The following is a 17754-nucleotide window of genomic DNA, read 5'->3' as shown; positions in this document are numbered from 1 at the left end:
CCTCCTTGCTGCATATCCTAAAATAATCCAATTTAATCACAAAGAGACTTTCCTCGTGTAACCTCCCCTTCTGTTCACCATCCAAGTATGAGATTGTTCAGGCTAGGGTAAGTCTGCCTTGTGGCTTTTACAGAGCTCTGCGGACTGGGCCTGAGGTTCCTCAATGTGCTTTGCGTTGTGTGCCAGTGAGTGTTCACCTCAGACAAGAATCACTCAGACAAACCATCAGGAACAAATTTTTATTCTGTAAGGAAACCTGGAACAGGATTACAGTCCAGCTGCCTCCTCTCTGCTTGCCTCATGCTCCCAGCTTCAGTCAACTTCCTGCTGGGAGGCCAGAGACACTTTGCATAACACAACACAACCCTCTTACAAACATGTTCTAACCCCCATGATAACTAAACTGCAAAAGAGACAAGCCCATGTTCTCCTTTTCCATCATTTAAACTCATCTCGCTGTGCTCCATCTGCCCTTTTTGGTACTGCCTGTAAGGAAACAGAATATGATTACTCCTCTCTGCTTGCCTTGTGTCTGCCAGCTTCAGTACTACAACTTCTGCTGAGAGGGCAGAGGGTACTTCCCAGCAGGAACCAGGAAATTCCCCCAAAATGCAGCAGTTTGTAGTCCACAATTTGTAGTTCCCATGATTGCTGCTGCAGCACAATGGATCTTGGGCTACACATGGTTTTCAACTTTCTAGCAGACCTTTGAGAGGAAGGATACCTTATGGCTAAGGCCAGGGCCGTCCTTAGGCTTTATGGGGCCCTACGCAGCATTATTAAACTGGTGCCCCTATGCCAGACGGCAGCCCGGGCTCGCAGCCCAGGGTGGGGGAGGGATGAGGCAGCAAAGGATACCAAGTCACAGTTCCCCGCAGAGACCCCCATACCCTCTCCCTCACTCAGAATGCGCAGCGCTGGCGCATTCAGCTCTGTGAATACAGCCCCTGCCTAAGGAGACTGCAGTGCGCGCTGGGTGTGCGGGAGCCAACCCGCTGTTACCTGCTGTCATGGGCGGTGGGTGAAGGTGCTGCTTGGGGAAGCTAGCTCTCCAGTCCACCTCTTCTGCCTGTGGGCCAGCCCATACTCCACTCATGCTCCTCCCCAGGCCTCGCCCCCACTCCGCCCAGGCCCCGCCCTCTCCCCACTGTCTCCTTCCTCTTCCCTCCCCTCCCTGCTCACCCCCTTCCAGCCAAATCCCTGAATCCAAATGAAGCAAATGACATTTGAAAAAAACACTCTTCTGCAATTTCTTTCTAAAGAAAATGAAGCATGTTTTCCACTGCATGCCAGATGGTAAAGACTGGACATGCAGAAGGTACCTAATTAAAAGCACAAAATTTGGGAATAAAAAATGTCAGTCACAGGTTTTTCGATATGCCCTGAAGTCTGTCAGAGATTTATTTGCAAAAACTTTGTAGTAAGGGCGAGTCAGCTGTCTTGCTGAATACAACATTAAATATTATGGATTACATGATGCAGCTCTTCTCTGTTTTACATTTTCTTAATTAGTATTTCTAAGATGATTTTATATATGAAATGTACTCTTAAGCCTTCATAAAGTAATCATTCCAAATTACTACATATTTAACTCATTGAAACAAAGACATTATTTTAAGTTAATCAGTCACAGAGGTTTAGTGTGTTCATAACAATGTTCATTGCTTTTAGAAAAAGGGAACACTAATTTACTTTGTGTGATCTCCATAACAATAGACATGTTTATGAATGTGACATGAATTCGATGAAGTGGGTATTCACCCACGAAAGCTTATGCTCCAATAAGTCTGTTAGTCTATAAGGTGCCACAGGACCCTTTGCTGCTTTTACAGATCCAGACTAACACGGCTACCCCTCTGATATTTAAAAAATATGTTTCCAAAGATTTTAGGCATAACCGTATTTTATATCTTACTAGGTACTGATTTTGCTGGAGGGTTCTCTTAAAACTAGTGCATCAGATAGTCAGAAGTAAAGAAAGGGAAACTCTTTGTCCAGCTATCTGGAAGGAAGGTGGTGTTGTCCCTTTAAAAGGGCTCTCTTCAAGGGGGAGGGGGTGAAGGGAGAAAGGATGGACAGAAAGGACAGGAGGAGCTTGGAAGCAAGTTTTTTTTACTATAGTAATTAAAATTAAAATGTATATTTTAAGATAAGTGTGGTCTTTTGAAGGATTTATTTTAAAAACACTGTATTTTCCACTGAGTGCATCCGATGAAGTGAGCTTATGCTCAAATAAATTGGTTAGTCTCTAAGGTGCCACAAGTACTCCTTTTCTTTTTGTGAATACAGACTAACACGGCTGCTACTCTGAAACCTTAAAAAACTATATGTCTGAAGATCCAAGCATTTAAGGCTAAAGATGATTGTGCATCTAAAAATCTATGCAAGGATTTTTTAGAGATGTGATTTTATAATCTTCAGCAACTCACTAATGAAATATTTTTAAAGCAAATTTTAAACTTAGGTCCTGTAGACTAACATGTTCTGAGTAAATATTACAGTAATGCACAACTGTTTTTGTCAGTAAATTCAGAAACTGACAGTATATACCTGGGGGTTGGCAAATGCCTGTTAAAAGGCTTCATTACCACTTGAATGGCTCTTTAACAGTTTCAATGTTGTGCTAAGTATCAGGGGGTAGCCCTGTTAGTCTGTATCCACAAAAACAACAAGGAATCTGGTGGCACCTTAAAGACTAACAGATTTATTTGGGCATAAGGTTTCATGGGTATGCATCTGAAAAAGTGGTGTTTTACCCACGAAAGTTTATGCCCAAATAAATCTGTTAGTCTTTAAGGTGCCACCAGACTCCTTGTTGTTAATGTTGTGCTAATAGGTCTGGCAAGCTGGAAGGCTTTTTCACTTTTAAGTTACTAGATCCTCTCCGGAGTAAGAGTCACCAGGCTGCAGCAGCCAGCTGTGGGAGCCTGCAGGAAGGTTCAGAACAGGGATAGGAAGAGCCAGGAGGGTGGACACTAAGACGCAGTGGTTCCCCAAATGTTCAGGTGCCCAACGCAGCTACATATGCTGTGTATGCCTAAGAACGGCCCTGGCTAAGGCCCTGGTCTGGGCTTTAGGTGATGTGAGTTCAATCCCCACCTCAGTCAAAGGCTTAATATATCACCTTAGGCAATATGTAGTGTTGTGATCGCTGTGTGGTCCCAGGAAATTGGAGTGACTAGGTAGGTGAGGTGCTAAGTAGTTAGCAAATATTCAAGCTGAAATGTCCAGTTAAAACCACTGTAGTTAATAACCTTGGCGCTTGACCACAGGGGTGTTAACAAGTCACTTTGACTGGTCCCTTAGAATATGTGCTAACTACTTATGTTAAACTAGCTGTTCAGTCTTGTATTTAGCTGTGACATTCTGAGTACCTTTCCCAGGCCTGAAAAAGAGGTCTGTGTAGCTCAAAAGTTTGTCTCTCCCTCACCAACAGAAGTTGGTCCAATAAAAGATATTACCTCCCCCACCTTGACTTTAGACAAGTCATTTAACCTCTCTTTACCCTCCTTCCTGTAAAATGGGAAGAATAATAATTCCTTTCCCCCACTCCTTGTCTATTCAGTTTGTAAAATCTATGGGACAGAGACTATCTCTAAGTCTTTGGAAAGTACTTAGTACAATTGGGCTTTAATCACTAATGGGGCTTGTAGATGCTTCCATCATAATAATCTCCAGTTGCCGTGGGATTAAACTACTGCCCCAGATTGCATCAAACTATTTCCTTTATTAGTTTCCTGTTTCTAAATGATGATGTCACTTGAGTTACTCCCTTTATTTAAAAAAGAAAGAAAGAAAATAACAGGCTTGGTGTGGCTTCCCATCAACTCTCCTTTCAGGAGGAAACAAGAGCTCTTCCTGCTACTTTAATTCTGTGTCAAGTCTCTCTTCTGCCATCGTGTGACATCTCAAGCAATGCTATTTCTATTAGTGTACATAATACACACTGCAGAAGTCCACCGAACAGTTGTGCTACACATAGGTATATTGTTACCTCTACTCCAGAACTGAAAGAGTCCCCAACATTTAAAATAGAAAAAATGTTGTACATTTTAAAACCGTATACAAATAATAAGATAAACCTCAATTTGTATTCAAGCCTGATTTATAAAATTCCATTTTCTCGTACTTTATATTCCTTCCATGAGAGGAGAGGAATCTTATCCTCAGACTGAAACCAAAACATGTCCCCTCATCCTATCATATCTCCTTAGAATATCATAAAATCTTATCTTCATTTCTTTAACTCTTTTCCTAGTGCTTTAAGCCCAATACTATACCCCATAGAGCTTTTTGTCCTTGGTCCCCTCCTCTTTTCCTTCTAGACCCCATTGCTTGATGACCTCATTCACCTTCATGGCTTTAACTATTATCTTTATGTGAAAATTGCTAACTCCAATCCTCTTCCCTGACATCTCTCCCTCCATTTGGTCCCATATTTGCATCCACTCAGTTCTCTCGGCAATTCTCTCTCTCTGACGTCTGTCAGACCATAGTCCTCATTGTCAGAACATGGCGAACAGGAAAATTACTTCTTGGTAATTATGTTTACCAAAGTCCAACCTTTTCCTACATACAAGCAAGAGAGTTCCATATTATTCCAGGCAGCTAGTATGATGACTGCATCCAATGGAAGCAAAAAGGCAAAGAATAAATTGGATTCTTCTAGACAGTATATAACCCATAGTTCCCTCCTTGTAGCTTCAGTAAATTGAGAACTAACATAGGCTGGAGTGCCACAGAGAAGAGAGAAGGAGAGCGGGATACAAGATGGAAGAAGAGGAAGGACTATAATGAATGGAATTAGTGATAAGTAATTTTCCTCTTAAGAACATCCTCTTCTTCTACCCTAAAAAGAGAGTTCCAGACAGAGCGCACAGTGAGAAAAAAAGGAGGGTTTATCTGAGCGAGACCATAGCACTTGCTGGCCAAAATGAGGAACACAAATTCACCCAAGAACAACGGATGGAGTGAGAACAGACCTGAGCCCAAGCCCTACATATATCCAATGCTGATGTCTCAGCCCTCTCTGAAATAGTGATGTCTCCTGTAGAATGTAATTTGATGTTAAGAGGAGTTTGCTTGACAGCTTGCTTGTAAATTTGATTGCTGCAGTCTCTAATGGGGGTTGGACTAAATGACCTCCTGAGGTCCCTTCCAACCCTGATATTCTATGATTCTAATCCAACAAAAGATGGAGGATTTCAAGGCTCCAAACATTTTTTAGGACTGTGGAAAGAGACAAACTGATTCCAGGACAGTAGCAAAGACTAAATCCAAGTATAATAGAGTTTAAAACCATGCTTAATATCCAATAAATGCAACTTCCTCTGGTGAGGCAAATTGGATTAGAACAGAAGGTAGGTCAACATACAATTAATTGACACACAGTTTCATCACAACCTTGGAAAGGAATGCTAAATAGGAAACATTACTTAGAAAAATGTGCAGGCAAAGTGAAACAATCACAGTTCAGTTCTCTGAAATGGCAGGCAGACTAAATGGTAACCAAAACCACCTCCTTCATGGGCAACGTGGTACCTACTTAGAACTTGGAGAATGAGATGAAGGTACCATGGGGACAACGACTCTGTGTATGGGCCTCATTAAGGAAAAGGCTCTAAAAATCTTGGGAACATACCAGTGAAACACCAGAAACTGGTAGTCTCTGTTGGAAATGGCCTTGTCTCTAAACTCTTCGTTCTAGCAGGCTTCTCTTCAACTATTCAACATATTCATAAATGAGCTGGAAAAGGGGTAAACAGTGAGGTGGCAAAATTTGCAGATGATACAAAACTACACAAGATAGTTAATTCCCAGGCAGACTGCAAAGATCTACAAAAGGATCTCACAAAACTAGGTGACTGGGCAACAAAATGGCAGATGAAATTCAATGTTGATAAATGCAAAGTAATGCACATTGGAAAATATAATCCCAAGTACAGATATAAAATGATGGAGTCTAGATTAGCTGTTACCACAAAAGAAAGAGATCTTGGAGACATTGTGGAGAGTTCTCTGAAAACATCCACTCAATGTACAGCAGCAGTCAAAAAAGCGAATAGAATGTTGGGAATCATTAGGAAAGGGATAGATAATAAGACAGAAACTATCATATTGCCACTATATAAATCCATGGTATGCCCACATCTTGAATACTGCATACAGCTGTGGTTGCCACATCTCAAATTGGAAAAGATACAGAAAAGAGCAACAAAAATGATTAGGGGTATGGAACAGCTTCCATTTGAGGAAAGATTAATAGGACTGGGACTTTTCAGCTTGGAAAAGAGACGACTAAGGGGGGATATGATAGAGGTCTATAAAATCATGACTGGTATGGAGAAAGTAAATAAGGAAGTGTTATTTACTCCTTCTCATAACACAAGAACTAGGGGTCTCCAAATGAAATTAATAGACAGCAGGTTTAAGACAAACAAAGGGAAGTATTTCTTCACACAACGCACAGTCAACCAGTGGAACTCTGTGCCAGAGGATGTTGCGAAGGCCAAGACTGTAACAGGGTTCAAAAAAGAACTAGATAAATTCATGGCGGATAGGTCCATCAATGGTTATTAGCCAAGATGGGCAGGGATGGTGTCCCTAGCCTCTGTTTGCCAGAAGCTAGGAATGAGAGACAGGGAATGGATCACTTGATAATTATCTGTTCTGTTCATTACCTCTGGGGCACCTGGCATTGATCACTGTCAGAGGACAGGACACTGGGCTAGATGGACCTTTGGTCTGACTCAGTATGGCCATTCTTATGTTCTTATGTTTATGTTCTATTCAAGTTAATTTCAGTCTTCTGTATTGTTTCATTAATAGTACACACTGAGGGCATGTCTACACTATAAAATTAAGTTGACTTAAGTTATGTTGACATACAGCAACCGCAGTAATTAAATCAATTTTTAATGTCCTCAATATGCTCCTTCTGTTGGTGTTGAGCACCAAGAAGGCTTGCACCAATTTAAATATCAGTATGGGCATTGTGGGGCACTGACCTCAGTCAGACCCCCGCCACCCATCAGCATAGACCATCTTCACCAGACATCCTATGGCAGCACAGCTTTATTGGTACAGCTGTGCTGCTGCAGTGCTGTACATATAGACATGGCCATAGGGTAGCAAGACAGGGTAACAAGCCCTGTGGATACGGGGCAAGTGGTAGACGTGGTATATCTTTACTTTAGTAAGGCTTTTGATACTGCCTCACATGACCTTCTCATAAACAAAACTAGGGAAATGCAATCTATATGGAGCTACTATAAGGTGGGTGCATAACTGGTTGGAAACCGTTCCCAGAGAGTAGTTATCAATGGTTCACAGTCTTGCTGGAAGGGCATAACAAATGAGGTCCCGCAAGGATCAGTTCTGGATCTGGTTCTGTTCAATATCTTCATCAATAATTTAGACAATGGTATAGAGAGTACACTTATAGTTTGCGGAAGATACCAAGCTGGGAGGGGTTGCAAGTGCTTTGGAGGATAGGATTATAATTCATAATGATCTGGACAAACTGGAGACATGGTCTGAAGTAAATAGGATGAAATTCATTAAGGACAAATGCAAAGTACTCCACTTAGGAAGGAACAATCAGTTGCACGCTTACAAAATGGGAAATGACTGCTTAGGAAGGAGTACTGCAAAAAGGGATCTGGGGGTCATAGTGGACCACAAGCTAAATATGAGTCAACAGCGTAACACTGTTACAAAAAAAGCGAACATCATTCTGGGACGTATTAGCAGGAGTGTTGTAAGCAAGACACGAGAAGTAATTCTTCTGCTGTACTCAGTGCTGATTAGGCCTCAACTGGAGTACTGTGTCCAGTTCTAGGCACCAGATTTCAGGAAAGATGTGGACAAACTGGAGAAAGTCCAGAGAAGAGCAACAAAAATGATTAAAAGTCTAGAAAACATGACCTACAAGGGAAGATTGAAAAAACTGGGTTTGTTTAGTCTAGAAAAGAGAAGACTGAAAGGGGACATGATAACAGTTTTCAAGTACATAAAAAGTTGTTACAAGGAGGAGGGAGAAAAACTGTTCTTCTTAATCTCTGAGGATAGGACAAGAAGCAATGGGCTTAAATTGCAGCAAGGGAGGTTTAGGTTGGACTTTAGGAAAAACTTCCTAACTATCAGGGTGGTTAAGCACTGGAATAAATTGCCTCGGGAGGTTGTAGAATCTCCATTATTGGAGATTTTTAAGAGCAGGTTAGACAAACACCTGTCAGGGATGGTCTAGATAATACTTAGTCCTGCCATGAGTGCCAGGGACTGGACTAGATGACCTCTTAAGGTCCCTTCCAGTCCTATGTTTCTATGATTCTATAGCCAAAGTCTTTCGTCCCCTGATGTTCCACAACAGTTTATCTGGTGTTGATGGGCCTTCTTTGTTGGTCAGAAGAAGATAACACCTACTGTTGGAAACTGGTATTTCATACTTGTTAATGCTTCTCTCCTGTCTGGTGATTTACAGTTACAGAGCAAACAATTAAATATTACCTTAAAACATGGGATACAGATATTATAAGTGAGATTAAAGCATACAGCAACTTATAAGAATTTCTTAAAGTCGAAACACATTCTGATAATTATTACATCTATTTTCACAACATTAACACACAGACAAGCCAGACTGGTTCCAGCTATGAATTTGCCGCTGTTCAGTTGAGACTAGGGGCTGTGGCATGAGCTGGCACCTGGTCTGCCAGCATCACACACTTCATTGAGAAACACACCATTTGCTTCTGTTTGTGACTTGGGTTTTTTAAATGTTTGTGCCAGCCTTTTTCTTTAGTTGTTAGGCATGATGGATATTACTGCACAGGTTTAGATGAAAATTCAAAGTTTAAATAGTTTGGATATTCATGTCATATACATCTTAACTGTGTTGTCTGTTAGATTTAGGTAGCAAGCTCCTTGAGATAGGGACTACGTTCTCTATGTTTGTACATAACTGAGTACAATGGTAAGCACTTAATAATTAATAAAACAAATACATAATAATAAGCAAGCACCTCTTCTAGAAAAAAACTAATTGCCTTGGTGCTTTTAACAAAAAACTCAATTTCAGCACATCCGTCTGATTCAGCAGTAGCTGTTCTCCCTACTGTTTCTTGTGGTACAGAATGCTCTTGGATCCAAACTTAATTTCTTACTGAACTTGTCTGGTTGAACTAAAAGGGTGTAGAGTTGGGATCGCTGCCTCCAATGTTGGTACAGCCAGTGGAGCTGCACCGAGTACTGAATTACAGAACTTTTTTTCTAGTGTAGCTGCCTGTGATGTTACACCCCATATTATTTATGGAAATATGCTTATGATATGGCTATGGCATAATTGAAGTATATTTTATGCAAGATGGGTCTTGTAAGGTATCATTGGAAAGGTTATAGTTTACTGAATGTGATTATCCAATTTGTATGCATGTATCATTTCTGTATCTAAAGTTAGGAACATTGGCTATGTAACAATTACAACTGTGGTTATACTTGGAGATGCCCACCAGACAATAAGCAATCAGCCTTAATGGGCCCTTAGGAAAAAGACAATGAGTCTTCGAACTCCAGGACATCTTCCTGGAGTTCCTTCCTGTGGACATTGCAAATAAATCTGGTTTCATGGTTGCTTTGACACTGCAAGGTCAGGTGATAATGTCACCTGGTAAAAAGTGCCATCCTGGACACTGCTGGTACTTTTCCACTAGAAACAAAGGCTTCCCGCCTTACGCAAATTCTATTTAAATCTGGGGAGTAAGGAAAACAGGACTCTTCTCCATTGCCTTCCTCCCCAAGAAGAAAGACTGCTGAAAGTGACAAAGGAACCTGCAGTGACAAAGGAACTGAGCTGTGGAAAAGACAAGGGCTGAGTCCAGACTGAGACAGAGGAGTCTAGTCTGTAAAGAGAAATATCTGGAACTCTAAGCTATAGAAACTCTGCAAATTGCCTAAAACAACATTTAGGGTGAAAATTTACTTCTTGAAACCAGTCTCTTTAAGATCTTAAGCTTAGTATGTGTGTTTTGTTTTATTTGCTTAGTAATCTGCCTTATGCTGTTTGCTATCCCTTATAATCACTTGAAATCTGCCTTTTATAGTTACTAAATTTGTTATTGTTTATTATTAAACCCAGTCTGTGCAATTTCTAACTGCAAGAAATTGTGCATATCTTCCTCCACATTGAGGGAAGGGGCGAATTTATGAGCTTACATTTTATAGATTTCTCTACAGAGCAAGATAATATTATTTTGGGTGTACTTTCCAGAGGGGAACTGCACTTGAGTGCTGGACGATTTCCTAGCTGAATCTTCTCATAGAGAGCTGTTTGCAGACTCTGTGATTCTAGAGCTGGTGCGTCCCTACCTGTGTGCGTGTGCTGCCAGAGGCCGGTGAGCCTAATTCAGCAAAACAGGGAGTGGGAGCCCAGGCTAGTGGAGCAGGCAGGCTCAGTGAAATCCCAGTACATCAGGCGGCATCCCAAAAGGGGGGATCCAACCTGTCACATTGCCCTCCAAGTGTTGCTAATCAATTTGCATCTCTCTAGACTAGATCCATTGCACTCAGTTTTGTCTTTTTTCTAGACCACCAGCTCCATCTAGCACAATACACTGCCTGTGGCAGGTTAGCAAATCACTTGCTGGCTATGAGTAGCCATTCAGGCCTTGTTTATTTATATAACAGAATTTTGGTGTGCTAGCCATCATGAACACTTGTAACACCCTATGTGTCCACACACAAACTGAAATCTCTCTCTCTGACCTGCTGCTGCTCTGTGCGAGTTAGATGCTAACACCACTGAGCAGCAAGAAGGAGACCTGGAACTTCATGAAAACTAATAATAATTATAGCAATAATAATAATAATAATAAATAACAAACAACAACAACACCTTGACTGAGCCATATCAGTGGGCAATACTATAATTTTAGAGAACTACTCAGTGTATAAGAGTAGCAGAATCAGCCCCTATATTAATATTAACCACATTATTATTATTATTTTCACATGTGAGGTAAGAAAGAGGATAGTCCTTGAGTAGTCCCACTGAAATCAGTGGTATAAAGTACTACTTAGTGAGTAAGGTTAGGAGACTCATCCCCTATATTAATAGCAATAAAACAATAATAATCACTTCTATGATATCATAAATGTACATGCTGATTTACAAGAGCTAGAAAAAGGCTAATGTTGGGATGGTGCCAAATTGGTGAAGCCATACTGAATGGTGTGAGCATAACTTGGCATGACTTAAACATGGCTGAATGGCTGCGGAGGATCTTGGGAGCAAGTTCCCTTTAAGGAAAAGCACATTTGATAAAGAACTGGCAAAGTCTGCTTGTACAATTGATATTGAACCTATTGGTTGGCAAATATGGGCCCATGCAAAAGTAAATATCACATGTATAAAGTTCCAGCATGGAGCACAGATCGACCTGGCTATAGTGACCTTACAGCAAGGACACCACACAGAGGGCCAGAGTGAATGATTGATGAGTGAGTAAATGTGGAGTGATCTTCGTTTGGTACCACCACCACTCCCAGCCCCTTCTAAAATACTAATCAGGTAAAAATTAGTAACCACACGCCCACGGGGCATGCTTTTAAAACATGTGACTCCTTTGAGGAAAAAGAGCATAAGAATCAAGCAAAGTAAATTACTATGGTTGGGATTCCTTAATTGACACTTGAAGCAGCAACGCTGCTCGACAGAGTAGCCAGAACTCTGCTCCGTGGGCTCGAGTAGGACTGTGAACCAGAGGAGTCTCAAGGCAACCAAGGCCTTGCCTTGAGGGAATCCGAGACAGACCAGAGGGCTGAGAAGAACAGACCAGGAGAGAAGAAGTTGTCTATAAAATTGGTAACCACCTTCTCTGTTTGCCAAGCAGGAACTGTGTGAGGCTAGTGCGGGGCCTGTTTGTGTATATTTGAGAAAGAGAGACTCATTAAGAGGTATAGCTCTTAATGTCTAACATAGGAGTTATGTGCTTAATATAACTCTTTACCGCTTGTGTAATTCCTTCTCAATAAACTGCTGTGTATTGAAGATAATTACTGTGGACCTTTTTCACATGTATGACAGTAATCTGCTCCACCAGGAGCCAGTAAAGGTCCATTTCAGGGGTAGTAGTGCCCCTTGTTGTCAATAGCTAACACAGGACAATAATTCCAAGAAGGGAGAGCGAGGAGAGTTTATACTGGTGAAGAGAAGAGGAATGGAAGTATTCTTGGGGGGGAAAGGTTTTATCGAGGGACTTAAAGGAGGAGAGAGGGCCTTGGCAAAGCAGGAAATGAGAGACTGTTTCAGGCCTAAAGGGAAATAAATGGTGTGCAAAATGAGACAAAATGAGCAGTAAGGCAAAACAAACGGGAGAAATTAACTGAATGAAGAATAGGAGGCAAGAGATCAGAGACATTCACAGGATGCTATTATGTAGCGTCTTGAAAATGAGGTCAAGGAGATTGAATAGACAAGAAGCCAACAGAATGAGCTGAGGAAGGGGGTGATGTAGATAATGATAGGAGAGGAAGATAACTTTAGCAGTATAAAGTTTAGGAAAACTGGATAGAATAAGAGGGGTGGCTGGAAAAAAAGCTTACAATAATCATGTTGCAAGATTACTATAACATAAACCAAATGAGAATTTTAAGTGAGGTTAGTGAGAAAAGAGCAAATCTTAGGGATATTAAAGAGCAAGAAGTTATAAGATTTACCAAGAGAATAGATGTGGGATAGGAGGAGAAAGAAGAGTTAAAGATCATACCAAGGTTATGAGCCTGAGTTATAGGAAAGATAATGAAGGTGTCAAAGAATGCAATGGAGAGAATTAAAAAAGAAAGGTAAGAAGTTAAAGGACTTAAATGTGTGTGTATAGTTTGTGTCAATCCTTCTCCAGAATCCTTCATTATACACTCTCCTCCAAACTGAGTGAGACTACAGGGTTGTCAACAACACATACTCTTGGAATGTTTCCATAAAACTTCCAGAAACCTACAAGAGTATCTTCAAAGTATATTACACAATTTTAAAATTTACAATGGTCCAAAAAATGGATTCCTAAGACTAAAGTATTCTTGAAAGACATCTTTTTGTTGTATGGAGCAAAACAAGAGGCCTTACGAATGACCTGTCTGTGTCTTGCTGATGTGATTAAATTTCCATCTTGCTAACTGTAATGAGGTTCTCTGTTATCAGGAATTTGTTCTTGTTGCTGTTCCTCAGAGAGACGTCCTGCTACTTTATGTGTTATTGTTATAGCTAATATTATCTGTTTCTTGGGGTAACAGCCAGAAAGAATCTGAAAATCTGACTGAAAGGTGTGTAATGGCAGTCTTTTGAACCCTGATGTTGCGGCTATTGAGATGGACTTTAAATAATTCTGTTTGGAATTGTAAGCTCCAGTTTAAATGCTCTGGGCTGTAATAGTTTTACTCCACTACATTTTCTCCATGAACTTCTTTGAATTTCTTTACTTTCCAACCAAAAGCCTGAGAGAAGAATCCTTCTCACCTTATGCTGCTGCTTCCTGGAAGAACGACCTGTGTCATGGCACAGTCTGAGCCATCCTAGTTTCCAATCTGGTCAAGCATTCCAGCAGTCTGAAATCCACCCGCTGAAAAAAAACGGGGAGAGCATCTATCATGGACCGTCAAGTCAGCCACATCTAGGAAACACTCCAATAGCCATGGATTTTAAAAAGAGGCTAGACAAACATCTGTCAGGGATAGTCTTACTTACTTACTCCAGTACTTACAGGATAATACTTACTCCTGTCTCGGTGCAGGGGACTGGATTAGATGACCAATCAAGGTCCCATCCAGTTCTACATTTCTGTGATTTCTATGATTACTAGGTATTCCCAACAAGAGCATTCTTTGTTCATGTTAGTCCAACTAGCTTTCTGCTAGTTTATGTATTTATTGTCTTCTGAACCAGGTATGTTCTTGATTATACACAGCTCTTTAAATTTAACATACAGTTTTATGAAAGCTTAAAGAATTCTTTGACTGTTAAACTTAGGGTTTGTTTATTATCTCTGTGTTTACAGACTCGTAGTAAGAATGGCATTACAAGCTGTCGGATTTGACTCCCCAACTAACGAAATAAGATGATCACATATTACAAATTGAACTGTGAGACAAATTCTGCCTTTAGATGTAAACACACAGCTCCTAATGACATTAATCACAGCTATACAAGCTTATCCAAGGGTGGGTAGCTCTTATTCTAAACTTCCTTGATATTTTGTATTATGTTATCTGTCTCCTTTTTCAAGAGTGGTATCTAGAGATCTAATCATTTAGCAGTATTTATAAAGCACCTGTTATTGTGGCAGGTTGAGCAACATGATCTAGCAGCTAGAGTGCTGACCTGAGAATCTGGAAACCTAGGTTCTTTTCCTAGTTCTGCCATGGACCTGCTGTCAGACCTTAGACAAATTGCTTCAGCTCCCTGTGGCTCTGTTTCCCTTTCCACCTATTCTTTGGCTGTCTTGTCTATTTAGATGGTAAGCTCTTTGGGGCAGGGGCTGTTTCTCATTACATGTTTGCACAGCACCTAGCACAATAGGGGGGCCTCACTGTCATTTGGGGCCTCTAGGCATGCCTACAGATCAGAATACAAATACTGATAATTATAACTGTGCTGCTTTATTGCTGCCATTTGCAATATTTACATTCCTCCTTCACACCTAGACCATCTTCATTTGTCAACTATCATGCAAAGCCTACTGTAGGGAAACAAAGTTAATGCTGGTACAGGATACAGAAAATTCAGTATTACCATTTTATATCAGTATGTAAGTAATGAAGAAGAATTTGAAACCTGCAAAAGAATGATAGGGATAGACACAAATGAGAACCAGAACTAAAAGGTACGTACACCTGAGCTGTGATTACCCTTAGAACATTAGTTGGTTTTGACACTATCTGACAAAGCCCCTGTCAAAGAGTGCTGTCCTACCAGGTCATAGAATGTTCTGGCACAAAAGTGTAAAATCGACTTCCTGCGCTGCTTGAGGAGAGGCAGTGGGAAGTGGAGCTGGGAGTGGTGGGTTGTTGTTGTTTTTTTTTCCAAATAGTTTATTTGCCAAAAAATGCAGCTTTGAGTCAATCAAAACTGTTCTTGAATTTGGGTCAAATTTGGCAAATAGTTTCAGGGAAAAAAGGAGGGGGCACAATTTCCAAGAAAGTCAAAATGTTTTATTTTGACTTTTCAATTTGAAACAATGTTTTGTTTAGAAATCTAGCTAGATTTAACTTTAAAAAAAAAACACATAAAAGGTAAAAAACCTGAACTGAAACATTTTATTTCAGACTGAACAAAATGTTTCATTTGACCCAAAACTTTTTTTTTTCCATTTTGGTGAGAGCCACCGAAACTAAATTTTGTTTTGGTTTAGTCACCAAAATCTATAATTTGCCCAGCTCTAAGAAGATTTTTCCAAAATTGATTTGGTCATGGAGCATAAGAGCTCAAATACTACACAGTGATGGGAGGGGGCATATAAGTAGATAGAAGGTTTCATCACTTTAGCAGTTTCCCTTAGGTAGATAGAGCTAAAGTCCCAATTCTGAAATTGATAACACTTGAGTGGATTCTTGAACCAACACAGAGTTCCTGAAGTTGATCTGACTCTATGCCAGTCCAGAAGCCTGCCCGCACATTGAAAATTATAGTATCAGGAATTGAACTAGTAGCCACTTTGTGAAAGTACTGTCTGTATCAATAATTTATCAGATGAAGGAGCTGTGCCCCCATTGATTTAGTCCTGACACCATCTGGATAGAAACAGTTAAGGTACCACTGCTTTGGGTTCTGAAAACCCTGGGTAACAGATTTGGCGAGCCAGTTGCCAGGAGTGGTAGAGAGGAAGAGGATAATTTGTACAAATGGTTTGCTGTGCTGTGCAAGAAAGGAGGAGTGCAGGACAGGGAGCAACCTAGAATTTCCCCGTTTCATGGTCCGCAAATCAATTTACAGGTACATTCCATTACTGTGACTCAGGTCCCAGGCTGGTGGCCTAGTCGAGGGCTTATGTCAGAAAGAAAGGGAACATCTGGAAAGACAGAGCAGTCAGAAATGATTTTAGGAAACAGCTTGACTGATTTTGTAAGGAGCATGGTAATGGTCTTTGGAAGCCTGGAAGCTTTACTGGCCCCGGAGCATTCCTGCAGCTCTGTAAGCAGGTGGTAGTAGATAAAGAGATAGATCAGTTAAAGACAAGAATGGAGGACCTAGAGAAGGAAAGGGTCAAGAAAGAAAATGAAATAGAAGAGTTAAAGAAAGATAAAACTGAGAAAGACAGAAATATCCAACCTGAAGACAGAGCAGATAGTAGGAATGCAAAAGCAAGCGTGTAACTGAGTGAGAGAACAACAGGCTGAAGCAGGAGGTACTTGGATTGAAACAGCAGACAATGGAGAGTGCAGTAATTGTTAGAGCCTTACTGAATGATTCCCAGGATAAGACCCAGGCAGATCAAGGGGAATGTGAGAGACAAAGTTGTGCTCTCAGAGCCATGTTGGGAGAGCAGAAGGGAATAGTGGCTGCGATTCAAGGGAGTCATAGTCTGGGAATGGGGGATGGGTCAGAGGAGGACACCGACTGGTATCCTTCTTATTATGATGATGAAAGGGATGATCCCCATGAGCTTCCTTTTCCCTGGGGCTCTTCTGGGCAGTTCCTGTATGGTCTCTTGCTTGCAACACTGGAAGAATTGCAGATATCCCCACCCATAGCCACCACAGTGAGGAAGATTGTTTCCCAAGGGGGTAACCAAGGAGGGGAAGAATGGCTAGAGGTCAGGCCTTTCACCCTGACCAGGTTAGAGCCGCAAGGAAATTGGTTGGCCTGTTAAACTGGAGCACAGCCTTGGAATGGTTGGTAAAGATAGCTAGCACTCTGGTCTCACTCTGGCAGATTTGGTGGCAACTCCCCATTCTCCTCTTAGAGCCAAGATAGGGGCTAGGAGTGTGGGTTCCCAGATGCTTTGTCCCTGGAGCCCCACATCTAGATTTGTTGCTACTGTCTGTATTTTTTCTTAGCTTAGGTTTTCCCTCCTTCCTAAGTCATTCTTCACACACACACACACACACACACAACCCTACTGCTTCCACTCCTCCCCTCTTTTTTCTGCTCCCCCCCCCCTCTGCTTATTCTTTCTTCTCAACCAAACACCTGCCACTTCTTTTTTCTTTTGTGTGTTTTTGTTTGGAAAGTTAAGGGTTAATGCCACAGCTGAAAGTATTTTACTGTCCGTAAAGGTATGGTTGCCAAGCAATAAGGAATGTTAACTTTGCTACTGATCCTAATTACTGCTTAGAAGCAGTTTTGAGAAAAGCAGTAAACGAACAAAAGAAGGATCTGGCCCAAAGATTGCTGCTTATGTTCATGGCCATAAGGGGATCTGTGGCTCCACATGTGGCTCCTGAGGTCCCTTTATTCTGATATTCTATGATTCTATGAAGCAACATCGTTTAAAGCAATAGCCCTCCCAGATCAGACTCTAAAGGAATGCGAGGGCTAAAGGGGAGAAGGGAGACAGGCCCTACAAAAGTTGGGGCAGAGCCCACCCTGGTGGGTGGAAATTTGGAGATGGCTCCTAAGGTACAAGCCAAAGGAAAAGACAGATGGCTTGTCCACTCTGAAACTTTTGTTAAGCCTGGCTGAGCATGAAGGGAAGACCCCGAGTGCACCTCCATCACCTCCCTGTGGGGAGGCCGGGATTCCCTAGACCCCGCCTCCCCCGATAG

At 41.3% G+C, this 17754-nt stretch overlaps 1 long non-coding RNA gene across 1 annotated transcript in view; it reads right to left on the bottom strand.

Moving 5' to 3' along the window:
- Nucleotides 1–363: 363 nt before the first annotated feature.
- LOC122463127 overlaps nucleotides 364–17754 on the bottom strand; it is a 73896-nt gene continuing 56505 nt past the window's right edge. Inside the window, exons 2-3 of the long non-coding RNA XR_006286167.1 lie at nucleotides 13511–13613; nucleotides 364–486 (exon numbers count right to left, since the gene is read on the bottom strand). This is a non-coding gene — a long non-coding RNA (uncharacterized LOC122463127). The remainder of the gene's footprint in view (nucleotides 487–13510; nucleotides 13614–17754) is intronic.

This window comes from Chelonia mydas, chromosome 1 (genome assembly GCF_015237465.2).
Source record: "Chelonia mydas isolate rCheMyd1 chromosome 1, rCheMyd1.pri.v2, whole genome shotgun sequence".
Classification (NCBI taxonomy): Eukaryota; Metazoa; Chordata; order Testudines; family Cheloniidae; genus Chelonia; species Chelonia mydas.
Note: the sequence above shows the minus strand (reverse complement) of the source record. Positions and strands in the feature narration are given on the sequence as shown.